At 42.4% G+C, this 13,555-nt stretch overlaps 1 protein-coding gene and 1 long non-coding RNA gene across 6 annotated transcripts in view; both read left to right on the forward strand.

The window, feature by feature from the left end:
• Alk (ALK receptor tyrosine kinase) overlaps window positions 1-13,555 on the forward strand; it is a 719,717-nt gene that overhangs the window by 12,391 nt on the left and 693,771 nt on the right. The window lies entirely within an intron of this gene.
• Window positions 5,573-13,555, forward strand: part of LOC108351183 (uncharacterized) — a 98,678-nt gene continuing 90,695 nt past the window's right edge. For 3 of the 5 annotated variants that reach the window (XR_015622851.1, XR_015622853.1, XR_015622856.1), the window contains exon 1: window positions 5,584-5,755. This is a non-coding gene — a long non-coding RNA (uncharacterized LOC108351183). Of the gene's footprint in view, window positions 5,756-13,555 lie in introns of all 5 variants that reach the window. The other 2 variants (XR_015622854.1, XR_015622852.1) reach the window with 2 other exon arrangements.

The raw sequence follows: 13,555 nt of genomic DNA on the forward strand, positions 1-13,555 counted from the left end.
CAAGCGTGATAGAAACACGAAGAGACTGAGAGAGGGAGAATAAGAGGTAAGGCAGGACAACAGCTGGAGTCATGCTCTGGTCACGGAGATGCCTGGACACAGGAAAAGACCAAGTGCGAGTGAGGTGGGGTGGCAAGGGAGCCAGGTAAAGGAACATGGCCTGGAAGGATACTGACCAGTTCTCAAAGTCTCCATCTATATCTAGGGTGACATTGTATAATGACCATTTCCGGTCTTATTGAAGTATATATACATGCGCCTCCTTTAACTGTGCAGTTTAATTTATTTCACACGCAAACACTCATGCATGCACGCACATCATCCTAATTGGGATCTATAATAATTTTTTTTGAAAAAATTTGTATTAGATAGATTTCTTTATTTACATTTCAAATGTTATTCCCTTTCCCGGTTTCCTGTCCATAAGCCTCCATCCCCCATATGGGTATTCCCCCATCCATCCCCCCTTCTTCCCCCCAACATTCTCCTGCACTGGGGGTCCAATTGTGGCAGGACCAAGGGCTTCTCCTTCCATTGGTGCCCCGACAAGGCCATCCTCTGCTACGCTCTTTCAATTCTTCCTCTAATTCCCCCAAAATGGGTCCTGTTGAGTTCAGTGGTTTGCTGCTAGCATTGACCTCCGTATTGGATGTGTCTCTCAGGAAAGATCTATATCCGGTCTCTTTCAGCATGCACTTAGCTTCATCCATCTTATCTAGTTTTGGTGTGTGTGTGTGTGTGTGTGTGTGTGTGTGTGTGTGTATGGGCCACATGTGGGGCAGGCTCTGAATGGCCGTTTCTTCAGTGATCTATAAAAATTTTAATCCATAAAGATTAAAAATTCTTGCTAGACCAGTTTTTAATATAGTTTTTTTAATTTGAGAATTTCATAGCATGTATTTTGATTATATTCACCCCAACTCCTCCCCCCAGATTCTTCCAGATCAACCCCCACCTCCCTATGCCTGCTTTTGCAAAGGGTCTCCCATACTTTCTGCTCCAAAAACTTTGTGATTTGATTTCTGATTTCTTTCTCTCCTTAGTTGTTCTGGAGCTATTGTGGGATTTACAGACTCCTTTTCCCACACTCCATTACTCTTAGAGCCTCCATGGATCTCCCAAAGTCCTCTGAGCTCTGGACAACGGTCCAGGAACCACCACCATCTTTGTTTTCATTCCTGATTGGACTGTATCAGTAGTTTAGTGTATTCTAGAGGTTCCTATAGATGGACCACACAGCCTATCTCTGTGGAGTTCATCATTTCTCGCTTTATTTTAATATTACATGTATTTCTATGTATTAGTGTCTTGTTTCTTTTTTATTACTGAATAGTATTCCACTGTATAAGCATACAGTGGTAGGCTTATTCTAATCATCACTTACTGGCCATACCCTGTCTGGAGCTTTCCTGAATACATCTGGAAAGAATCTTTTCTGTACAAGTGATTTTGTGGCTCTATGTTGTCAGTTCTTTTCTGTCCATTATAGAGTTGCTGGAGCATGGGTAAATATATGTTCAACTTCATAAAAATGGATATGCCAACTTGTTTTCAAAGTGGTTGTATCACCACCAGGCCTCAGTGTATGCCAGAGATTCAAAATGTGTTATTTGGTCTGAGACTTGGGTGTGTTAGAACCCCAGGCATCCTAAAAGACTTTTCTTTGAGTCTGTCAATAGAGTTGCTATTCAGAGAAAAATGAAGCCAGAGGCCAGTCCACTCAGAATTAGCACATTTTCTAGAACAATCAAGAATTTCCCTTAAAGGCGGAGCCTTGACTGATTTTAACTGCAGAGAAGGTTGCCTTTGGCCTTTGAAGAGAGACTACAGGGATTCTCTGTCCAGGATCCTTGGCAAGGAGGGCCCTCTGGCTTACTTCTGTTGCCATCTTAACTTTGGACTTCTCTGCTATGCAGGCACGCATGCACGCACGTACGCACGCACGCACCAAGAAATGGAGGTTTCTTTTCACACTCTTTATCAGTCTCCAAGACAGGAAGAAGGGTTTCTCTGAGTGTCTTAACTCCATGCTATCACAGAAGCCTGCATTTGGATCACAGACACAAGGAGAAGAGACGAAAAGAAGACTTACCTCCTCCGAGGTAGAACTTTGCTCTCTTCTTCAGTGTTCACTGCTTTATTTACGTTGCCGACCCCCCACCAGTTGCTGTTTCCATGCTGCCCTGCAGTTTTTGGTTGTAAAACTCAGGATAAATAGAGTTTAGTGGGTTTGTGCCACTTCGGCTACATACTGCTTTGCTGAAAGCTTCCATCTACAATATTTTCCTTCTGCCTTTAATATTTAATGTTGTGTTAGTCCTCGTTTAAATCTTCTTGGCTTTTGTTTTCTGAGTGTCTTTGATGTTCTTTCATTTCTGATGATATCTTCACTGAATGTGCCTGGGCCAAGGACACTTCAGCGGTTGCTACTCCATTGTTATTCTTTGTACATAGTTTCTGATGAGACTCGGAGACTCTCTTAACCTGTGTTTTCTGGTCTGTCTCCTGCATTCTCTGGTTCCCTTAGGATTTCATTTTATGGTATTTCAGAAATTTAGTTAATAAATAATGTGGCTTGATGCTTTTATTGAGGGTCTTGGATCTGGAGATTAGATATTTCATTACATTGGGAAATAAATCAATTTTTTTCTCTTGTTAATCCTGGGGATGGAGTCTAGGGTCTCTGAGCAAGCATTCTATTCTAAGCTCTATCCCCAGACCCCTATCTACTATTACTATTATCTACTATTGGGGTTGAGAGAGGGTCTAGGAGTTATTAAATTACCTTGAGCTTGCTTTGTATTCCAAGCCAGGCTTTGGGTTTGTGATTCTCCTGCCTCAGCCTCCTGAGCAGCTGGGATTGTAAGTGTGAAATGCAATTCCAAGCTCACATTTGGAACTTTTCTATTTTTCCTGTTACTATCTTTTAGGAATCAAATTATAATTATGTATAACATGCTGCTGCATTTCACAAAAATCCCGAAATTATTTTCCCAGTCTTCTCTCTCTCTTGTTTGGGTAGCTTTTACTGCAAGCCTTAAAGCTCATCCCCTGTATGTTTGGGAGTATGTGATCAGCTGATTAAATCAATCTATTCTGAGATACATTATTATTTATGGCTCTAGATGCTTCATTTTTATTTCTTCCCTCATTATGCCTATGTTTTGCTCTACATCCTTGAAAATATTTATCATAGCTATTTTCAAGTTCCTTCTCTCTTTTTTAAAAGATTTATTTATTTGTTTATTCTACATAAGTGCACTGTAGCTGTCTTCAGACACACCAGAAAAGGGCATCAGATCTCATTACAGATGGTTGTGAGCCACCATGTGGTTGCTGGGATTTGAACTCAGGACCTGAGCAGTCAGTGCTCTTAACCACTGTGCCATCTCTCCAGTCCTCAAGTTCCTTCTCTTAATTAGATCCAATCTACATTTCTATGTCACTTCATATTGATCTTCTTTCCTTTGGTTGTAGGTTGTATTTTCAGTCATTAAATATCTTATATTTATGAATATTACATTGTTGAGTGTTGGGATTTTTCTGTCTTCACTTTAGAGACTGGTGAAAATTTTTTTGACAGTTTATTTTCTTGCCTATCAATCTAAACCCTAGCAAAGATTATCAGCAAGCCTTTCTAAGGGAGTTTCCTTAAGCCTCTGTTTTATGGTTAGTTCAGATCCACATTTGAAAGTCTTTAACAAGAGCCCCAGGTGAGGTGAGATAATGTATGATGGCCATTGATTACCCCAGCCATTCCTAATGGTCTTAGTTAGGGTTTCTGTGAAAAGTCAGCATGACCATGGTAACTCTTACAAGGAAATTATTTGTCAGGGGTTGGCCTACAGGTTCAGTGGTTTAGTCCATTATCATCATGTTGGGGAGCATGGTGGCACACAGGCAGACATGGTGTTGGCGAATTAGCTGAGAGTTCTACATCTGGATCCACAGACAGCAGACTGTGCCTGGCTTGAGCTTCTGAAAACTCAAAGCCCACCCCCACTAGCACACTTCCTTCAACAAGGCCATACCCACTCCAATAGGACCCACAGCCCCTAATCCTTCAAATAATGCCATTCCCTATGAACTGATGGGGGCTATTTTCATTCAAATCACCACACAAACTTTGTATGATCTGTGGTAGAAAGTGGTCAGCCTATAGTTCTCTGGTATGGTCCCTCCCTTCCTCTCTCCCTCCCTCCCTCCCTCCCTCCCTTCCTTCCTTCTGTCCTTCCTTGTGCTTGCCCTGACTTCCCCCTCTCTTCTCACCGACCCCATTCTCTTTCAGTTGTTTTTTGCTTACACTGTAATATCTCATCCATGAATGCAGGAATTAATAACATTCAGTCAAAGGGTTCATGGGACCCCTGCACAGTTTTAAGGAGCAATTACTTTCTCTTGTATCCTTCTCTAGATTTTAGGGAGGCCTATAGATTTTGGAATATTCCCTGAGAAAATACTTATTTATTAGGTCAGTTTAACTGAGCAATTACCGAGTTGAATAAAGAAAGATCTCTTCTTCCCAGGACGATTTCACAAATGAATTAAGGAGAAAGGCAGACAGAGCACACTGATAAATATCTCCAACAAATTACATCATCTTTCTCTCAAAAGCAAAGAGCATGGTGAAGCTGGTTCTCATGGTTGGTTTAGTGGAGGCCTCAAAGGGTTGACTATCACCAGGGTGATGGAGGACAGAGTTGTTCTGTACCTTCAGATACCAAAAATCCATCTCACTAAACACAGATGGATTTGTTTAGTGCATGTTGAGTTGAAAGGAGTCTGTTCCTTTAAGACAGGACAGGATAGCCCTGTAATTTTATAAAAAATAAGTTTACTCCAAGGCAAGGAATCAGGTCAAAGGGTATCTGTTGAAACTGATGGATTTCTTTGGGGACTGAGACAGAAGTTGAGTTAGCAAGACAATGCCAGGAGTAGGTTGTTGTTGTTGAAATATAAAAATAAAACGGTAAAGTTTGTCTTTTACCCTGCTAGGTCCTACACCTCAGTGCCCCAGATATCTGCTAGATATCTTGGCGGAAACACAGCCCAGCCACACACTTTCTTACACTCAAACCCTCACATAAAAGAACACACAACACAATAATCTTAGATCCAATTGGTAAGATATAATTGCCCACTTAAACATACAAAGCCCAGTACCATCTATCCCTTGCACCTTTTATTTGCCAGGTCTCCAGCTTCTCCTTCTCCTACGACGACTCCTCGCTTCTCTCCTCTCTCCATCTCCTGTCTCCTCTAACTTTTCTCCCAACTCATCCTCTCTCAGTTCCCCATCGTGTCTTTAAACAGTCCCTTTCCCACTTTTTTTCATTACTCACTCTCCCAACTATATCAACTCTTCCATGCTTTAGTTTCTCCTTCTCCCACAACGACTCCTAGCTTCTCCCCTCTCTCCATCTCCTGTCTCCTCTAACTTTTCTCAGTTCCCCATCATGTGCTTAACCAGTCCCTTTCCCACCTATCTTCATTTCTCACTCTCTCAACTATCTCAACTGTTCCATGCTTTCCCCCCCCTGCTCAGGTTCTACTGGCTCAACTGTCACCAACTGTCTTCTCTAACCCTATTCTCTGAACCTAATCCCCCTCTCGCTCCTGACTCCTCCCTCTGCCCAAATCTAGCGCTCTTGCCTTTATTTTACAAATTCAAAGAGAACTCCAAGGCAAACCACAACAGTAGGTGATTTGAGAAAAGTCTTGGAAGGCATGAGGCGTTTTACTTAGAAAGAGTCAGGTAATGAACCTTCTGATTTGGGACAGTAGCAAAATATGATCTCCAGGTGAGAAATGGAGAAATGCTTGGCTGAAGGGTGAAGAGGGATAAGGAAGAAAGAGTCAGGCAGACAAAATCTCTCAATCTCTCTCTCTCTCTCTCTCTCTCTCTCTCTCTCTCTCTCTCTTTCTCTGTGTGTCTAAGAAAGTAGAACTATTCAGGGGCCCAGAAATCTATGGAATATTGGGGTTCTGAGACACTGTACTGGACAAGTATTGTGAATTATATGAAGATGGCTTATTAAGTATCATTTACACTTATTGTGGGGGAAAAGAGAAAAGAAGGTATTTAGGTCTGGAATCGGGAAAGAGCATGTTGAGTGCAAGCTGAAGATTCCTCGGGAAACATATTTTCATAGCGAGTCTCCAATCCCAGGGAGAGCTGGTGCTAGGTTGGAGCCCCGAGAGTCTGTTGTACTCAGAAGTGAAGGCATCACAGATGGGTCTGACACGCTCACTACATGAGAAACAGGAGGAAGGAATTCAAGTCAACGATCTTCATATGGCTTCCTTGAAATCTGCGGTATTGGTGATGAAGAAGGTGGTCAGAAAGAGGATGTGCTTTGAGGGTGCAGTGGTTGGCATGATTACAATTAGTAGGGACATCTGTCGAAGATGAGATTTCCTGATATGCACATGGCTGTGTGGGACAGAATTGAGAGAGGAGAGAACTCAAGGTTCACATAGATATAGGAGTTATTTATTTGATCTTGACAGTTTAATTATTGAAAGGAAATGGGTTTTCCAGAAGGAGGAGGAAGAGGAAGGAGGAGGACAAAGGAGGGGTAACATTTTTAGTTTGAGCAAAGCTCACGATCACACAGTGGGACAGAACTGCTGGTGCCACTGGCAAGAACATTTATTAAGAAAGGCAGAGAAGCTTCCTTATCAAGGGGTACCGTGGAATCACATGTTTCAGAAGCAACAGAAAGGCTGTGTTTTGTGTCTGGTGGGTCTGCCAGTGCACTCTAGAGTAGGAAGAAGTTTACAGTGTCCTAAAGACCTAGAAGAGAAAGATGCTGACAAAGTCATTCATTTATTCTTGGAGCCCATCTGCAGAAGGAAAAAATAAGGAAAGAGAATGGGTGTGTGTGTGTGTGTCAGTGATGTTGAATAGTGGTCAGAATGAAGCAGAGCTGGGTTAGAGGCAAACGAAACTCCTTGTGTTAAAATCAGGAGGACGAAAACTATAAGGAAAGGACAGACAGTTGGGTGTCAGTCAGAAAAATGATAATTCTGCAGCAAAATCATTGAGCCCAGATACTGTAGAATTTCTTTTTGTTAACATATAAAGTAATAGATTTCATCATGGAACTCCATACACATAACATATATGTGTCCAGATACTCTGTTTGTTTGTTTGTTCTTTTTCAGGGGTGGGGGGTGCATTTTCTCCTCAAGGTGCTTGTGTTAGCTTCAAGCGTGAGTTCCTTCTGACCCAGCCTCCTGAGTACAGGGTTTTTCACAGAGCTTTTGGGTACTATTTCATCTGGATCCATTTGTTCCTGGAGTCTTCCATCAAAATGAGTTCCTTCCTCTACGATTGCTGCTCAGAGTAGCTGGGAAGGTGTGTCCCAAAACAAAATCCTACGCCCTTGTCACTTAATATTAAGCATAACAGCTAGACAGATCTCTTAATTTAATCCTTACTCTCACATTTAAGGTTGGCTTTAATATCGCTTCTGTTTTCCAACTTAAACTAGGGCTCAGGGTCACAGTAAGCATAGACTGGAGTACTTGAACTCAGCCTGTTTCCGCTACACATAGAATCTCAAGGTCATTGCTATTACCTGTCCTACAGTTCTACTCACAAGTTATGTCCTCTCTTCAACGTTAGGACATCTTAAAATGTTTCAAGACAGTTATTCTGCATATCGTGTTTTGACCTTCAGTGTTCAAATGTGCCAAACCATGGTCAGGGAAACGTCAGTGAAAAGCATGACTTACATGAGAGAGGAAGATAAGTGCGCAGAGAGCCATGCAGAAAGGAAGGGTGGGAGCCCGACGGTTTCCATCTGTTCTGTGAAGGATGACCACAGGTCATGCTAAATAGATCATGAATCCATGCATATTCTTCTTGCCATGGGTGCTGCCTTCCCTTCATGCTCCAGTCTCCTGATACCCACACTTCTGCTAGACAAATGCAGTCATTGAGAACAGCTCAGAGGGTATGAAACATGCCTATGTCATGGTGGGAACGTGAGGTGAGAAAGGTGTTGAGGAAAGACTTTTTCCTCCCTTTCCTCCTGTTCACCCTCTCCTTCTCCTTCTCTCCTAACCCCTTTCATGGTATTAGCCTCGATACTATAATTTGGAAAAGTATGGTAGGAAAAAATGTCATGAAGAAGAAATGCAGATTTGATACATCTGACCTTTCTTTTCCTCAGAACAATAAATGTCAAATAGCTTAAAATGACAGCTAGGGCACCCACACATTATTTATGTTCTTAAATATTTAGGCAAGAAACCTAATTTTGACTTAAGCCTCATTTGCATGAAATTGCTAGCCTATGAGAACCATGAGCCCTTTTAAGGATCAGCACAAGTACTGATGTTTACACTACAGAGAACAGAAGATGGGAACGAGAGAAACATGAGAAATCAGGACAGAACAGAAGTGGTAAATGATTCCTGGTAGGTAATGAGAACAGTTGATAACATCAAGAAAGTATTTTGCAGCCCCAAAATTGTGTTTGTATTTTTCATATCTGAGTGATGTGATATGGAGGCTCTCAGAGATAGGCTCATAATCAATATGTCCTCTCTCTTGATTCAATACAAAGTACTTTAAGGTGTGTGTTTACTTGTATTATTTATCCTCATTTTACTAAAGACGTTTGGTTGCTAAAACAGAGGGAGAGTAATCTTGCTCCAACTGCATACATTCTGACAGAACTCTAAGTCTTGAGCCCTGACTGGAATGCTCTACTCAGCCTGCTGTTTGATTGGCATCAAAAGCAGCAGCTTCAGTCTGAGCCGGGCTTTTTTTTTTCCTTAAGAAATTGTAAGTGTGTCTTAATCCATGTACTTCTGAAAGGAGACAGGGTTACTTTGTATTTAAAAAGAATCTGTGGTTAGTTCTGGTCTGGGTACCCAGCTCTAGAGTCCACTGTGGAGAAGTTCTCAATCTAGTAAGACAAGATCCCGGCGTCTCTTGCCCTTGGGAACATCAATTAACACACGCAGATCATCTCAACACTTGCCACATAGTGTAGCATTTTTAGAAAGGGTAAGATAATTCTTAGGGTCTTGTTCCACACTTGGTACTTAAAGCACCAAACATGTTACTGTGTGTCTATCTTCCAACTGTTGTTAATAGAAGGGTATCCTTGTTCTGTGGCTCCCTTTCTTTATAATCTACCAGGATCTATTCATCTCTGCAGTTAGAGTTTACCTCATAGAAACGAAATAGGAGACACCTCCAAGACATCTTTTCTTTCAAATAGTTAAAATTTGTTAGAAAATCACCTCTGTTACATTGTCTGTCACTTCAGGATTCTGCATGAAAATAGCAGGTCATGCTTCATTCACATCAAAAGGGCTGAAATTGTGACGAGCATTTCTTAGCTCTTAAGATAGTCCTTCACCTTCATAGCAGAAAATGCTCCATACCTCAGTAATTAATTGTAAAGTCAGAGGCAATGTCCTCTGCCTGGCAGCAGTTTGGAAGGAGAGGGCCGTGTTCTGTACTAGGAATTTTGGAATTGGACTTTTCTTGGAGGTTATGCCCTGCTGTCCTGTTTGAACCTGGGAAAGTCGTGTAAGTGTCCTGAGTCTTGGTTTGTGTCTTATCAAATAAGTTAGTTCTAATCTCTTTCCACTTCATATCAGTATCCTGTGATTCTAACCGTCCCTGGACAGATGCAATAACATCGCTGGTAAGATACTGTTCCCTTATCAGATGTAGAATCAGACTTTCACAGATCGGTGAGGAGAAATGAGATCCTCCTCTGATTCTCATGTAATTGGTAAATAATAATTTATGATAAGCAATCTTTACTTCTACTATACCTCACAGACTGTGGCAGGAGGGAAGATATTTAAAAACATATCTCCCCAACAGGAGAGTCTTTTCTGGATGTACAGTAAATCGACTCAAGCTGTTACGTTCTGATTTTCTATTCTCATATTTGCTTGTCAGACACTGGGCATGTGGACCGAGGAAATTGATCAATCAATTACTGGCTGGTCAATAAATAACCATATACCTATGTATATACATAAACTTAAGTGTCTTCTTCCTTATAGGGATAAGGTTTCTTTCTATTACTGTCAGAACTGAGGGTCAGGAAGCATCTGATTTATCCATCTCTGTGTGATAGATCCTAGAGGCATTCAGTATTTGCTAAATCGATGACAGAAAGAATAGCGAACGGAAGATGGATGCAAACATGGTGTGTGCAAAAGGCTGCTTGAACAACCCATGCCCCAGTGAACCCAGTGTGTGTCTGACAAATTTCCTCACTTACATCTTAATGGCTCATTGACCCCTTCCTTAGCTCCAATTCTCTGTTTAACAAATAACCATTAAGACTTGTGGATGTTAAGAACATTGTCATCTTTTTATTAAAAAAATATTTTTTATTGTGTGCGTGCCTGTGTTTTGTCTACATATATGTATGCATCACATGTGTGTAGTGTCTGTGGAGGTCCAAAGAGCAAGCTGTAGTTACGGAAGGTTTCGAGCCACCATGTGGGTGTTGGGAAGAGAAACTCAGTCCTCCGCAAGGGGACTTAACTCTGTAAATGCTCTTCACTGCTGAGCCATCTCTTCAACCTGATGCTGAGAGATTTGTAAAGTTCTGTGTTAGTCAGTTTTATTGTCACTGGACCAGATACCAGAGAAAATTAAGCTAAAAGCTCAAGCTTTCTGAACTTTCAGATCACAGCTGCTCATCTTTTGATTGGTGAGAAGCAGAGAGAGTGAGAGAGCAGTGGAGGAGAAACAGCAGTGGAGGAGAGCAGAGAGGGAGACATGGAGAGAGATAGAGACAGAGACAGAGACAGAGAGACACACAACAGAGAAAGAGAGGAGGGGAGAGAGAAAAACAGAGACAGAAAGTGAGAGGCTAAGAGGGAGAGAAGGGAAGGAGGGAGGGAAGGACAGAAGGGGAAGAGGAAACTAAAAGGAAGAGAAAGAAGGCAGACCAGATGCTAATGTGAAGGAAGGCTAGGTGCCTTGATTGGTAACTAGATAGCATCTGGAATCAGCTGAGAGACAGGCCTATGGGTGGACCTATGAGTGAGGGCATTCTAGGAAGGATTGCCTGAGGGGTGTGGGTGGGACCTAAGCCATTTCCTGAGGGTCCAGGAAATGGCTGTGTTTACCTGCCTGCTTTGCTTCTTGCTGGTACTCGTGTCTGCCCACCGTTACTGCTGCCACCGTCGTTTGCTGACAATGAAGACTCAGCTTCTTTGGACCGAAGTCTGGCGTCTCTCTAGGAATCGCCCAGGCTTTCAGTGCTGGCTTGGGGATGGTGTGGATCAGCTTTGCAGGTCAAATCAACCAGCAACTGAGTCCCCCCATCTCTCCTTATATCGATAGCCACTGTTGGATTACCTAGGCCCCATCTTGTCAGCCGATCTCATGAAATTCCCCTCTGTAATATATCATCATCATCATCATCATCATCATCACCATCTTCTTCTTCTTCTTCCTCCTCCTCCTCTTCCTCCTCCTCCTCCTCCTCCTCCTCCTCCTCCTCCTCTTCTTCTTCTTCTTCTTCTTCTTCTTCTTCTTCTTCTTCTTCTTCTTCTTCTTCTTCTTCTTCTTCTTCTTCTTCTTTTCTTCTTCCTCTTCCTTCCTTCCTCCTTCCTCTTTCCTCCTTCCTCCTCCTTCTTCTCCTTCGTCTCCTTCTTCTCCTTCTCCTTCTCCTTCTTCCTTTCTCCTTCCTCCTCCTCCTCCTCTTTCTCCTCCTTTATGGTTTTGTTTTCTGAAGAACCCTCAGCAATACAAACAATTACCACCTTCAACAGTATGGATTGAATGACCTATTTTCTAAGTACCCTTAAAATTTCTAACACATCCACAAACAGTACCAGGAGCTGGAAGAGTAAGTGTTCAATGCATAAGCCCACGGGAGAGATTTTGCACTCAAATCACAAGTTGTAAATGGTAAAAACAAAATGTGCCCCCAGCTTTGAAGAACTTAGGGTCTCATATAGAACATGGGAGTTGGCATCGGAAGTTGGAAGTTCAATCCTCTACACTGACATCAGCTTCATGATCTTCCTTTAGGTTCTCTGAGTCCTAGTGAACTGTAGGGGTATTGGAAAGTCTGTTGGGAAAATCCAAAAAGACTGCACTGTGAATTCAAAACATCATGAACATCACATACCTGCTTTAATTAAAAGTAACTCAATTTACTTTTAAGTGACTTTTGTAGAGTAGACTTAGGGCTATGTGTCCCAGGGCAAAGAACAGTATGTGGGGAGAAGGGCTTTTGCAGGAAGCTGAGTCTTGGTTCCAGGAAGATGAGTAGAGTTTGAATGGTTGGGGTGATAGGGTTCATCTTGGGGGGTATGGAGTGCGGAACGTAATGTATGTGTGTGTGAGTGCGAGTACATGTGCGTGTGCATGTGTGTGTGTGTGTGCACATATATGGGTGTGGGGATGTAGGCAGAGGCTGTCAATCCAGGTTGAGTGCCTCACATCATCCTGCTTGAGTATTGCAATGAGCTCCATGCTCTCCTGCATCCTCTGTGAGGGCAGAAGAAGTTTTGTTTTAAATACTTTAGATGCACAAGATGAGGTCAGGACCTTGTGGATCAAGCAGGGAGCATTGAATCTCATAGCAGGAAATAGGCAGTCTTTAGTGAGCTGATGTGAGTAGTGTTTTAGGAAGATGGAGCTGGTAATGTAGTCTGTGGTTCAGATTGTGTGGGCACACTAGGCTCAGGAGGCTGGGGTTGAAGTGCGAAGACTTTTACAGGAGTAGATTAAAATGGGGTAAGAGAGAAAGTGTGTCTATGAAGGAAGCCTCTGTAGTAGGAACAATTTAAGCTTATCTTCCTCCCACCCCCGTAGCTTACAAACAGAGACTCAAACTGTGGTATTTTGTTTGGTGTTGACAATTGCTGGGGGTCACCATTAATGTACTCTTCTAACTATGGGCCTGGCTACCTCCCCATAGTATACTCCAGATGCTTGCCACTTCTCCTGGCCAGGGTCTCATGGATCCTCGCCCTTCATATCCACCCCCACTCCACTGAGGTCATTCCTTATTCACCTACCTCTAATCTCTCCAGTAACTGGCTGTAGCCAATTTTATTTAGCCAATTGTTTCGAATCAAGGAACCAAAGCTTGTAAACATGAGAAGTCACTCCTAGGCCAAACCTTCAGATATAGAATTGAGCATTACAATATACAGCAATAGACCAAACCTCAACAACCCTTTATCAACCATGGTACTAGAGGCAGAAGAGGAAGAATCCAAGTGCTTCTAGAATTTTTTTGCCACCAAGATGAGAATGACAATGGAAAGGCGAGTCTCAGCAGGAAAGAAATTTGGAAAATGAGTTGAGCTCATCCATTGCTAGTGGAGAGGTGAGCCCGTAGCCTGGCTCCAGGCAGCACATTTCACAGAGGATGTGAGATGTGAGACCGGCTGTGGGAAGCGTCAGAAGTCAGCGAGGCCTGGGGATTCGCGAGTCATCAACACAGAGACTTCTCATAAATTATGCACTTTACTTAGAACTTAATTTTGTGTTTTTTAGAAGATAAGAGAAATGAAAAGCTTACTGAATTATGGATTATGCAAC

Source organism: Rattus norvegicus, chromosome 6, assembly GCF_021556685.1.
Source record: "Rattus norvegicus strain SHRSP/BbbUtx chromosome 6, alternate assembly SHRSP_T2T, whole genome shotgun sequence".
Taxonomy (NCBI): Eukaryota; Metazoa; Chordata; class Mammalia; order Rodentia; family Muridae; genus Rattus; species Rattus norvegicus.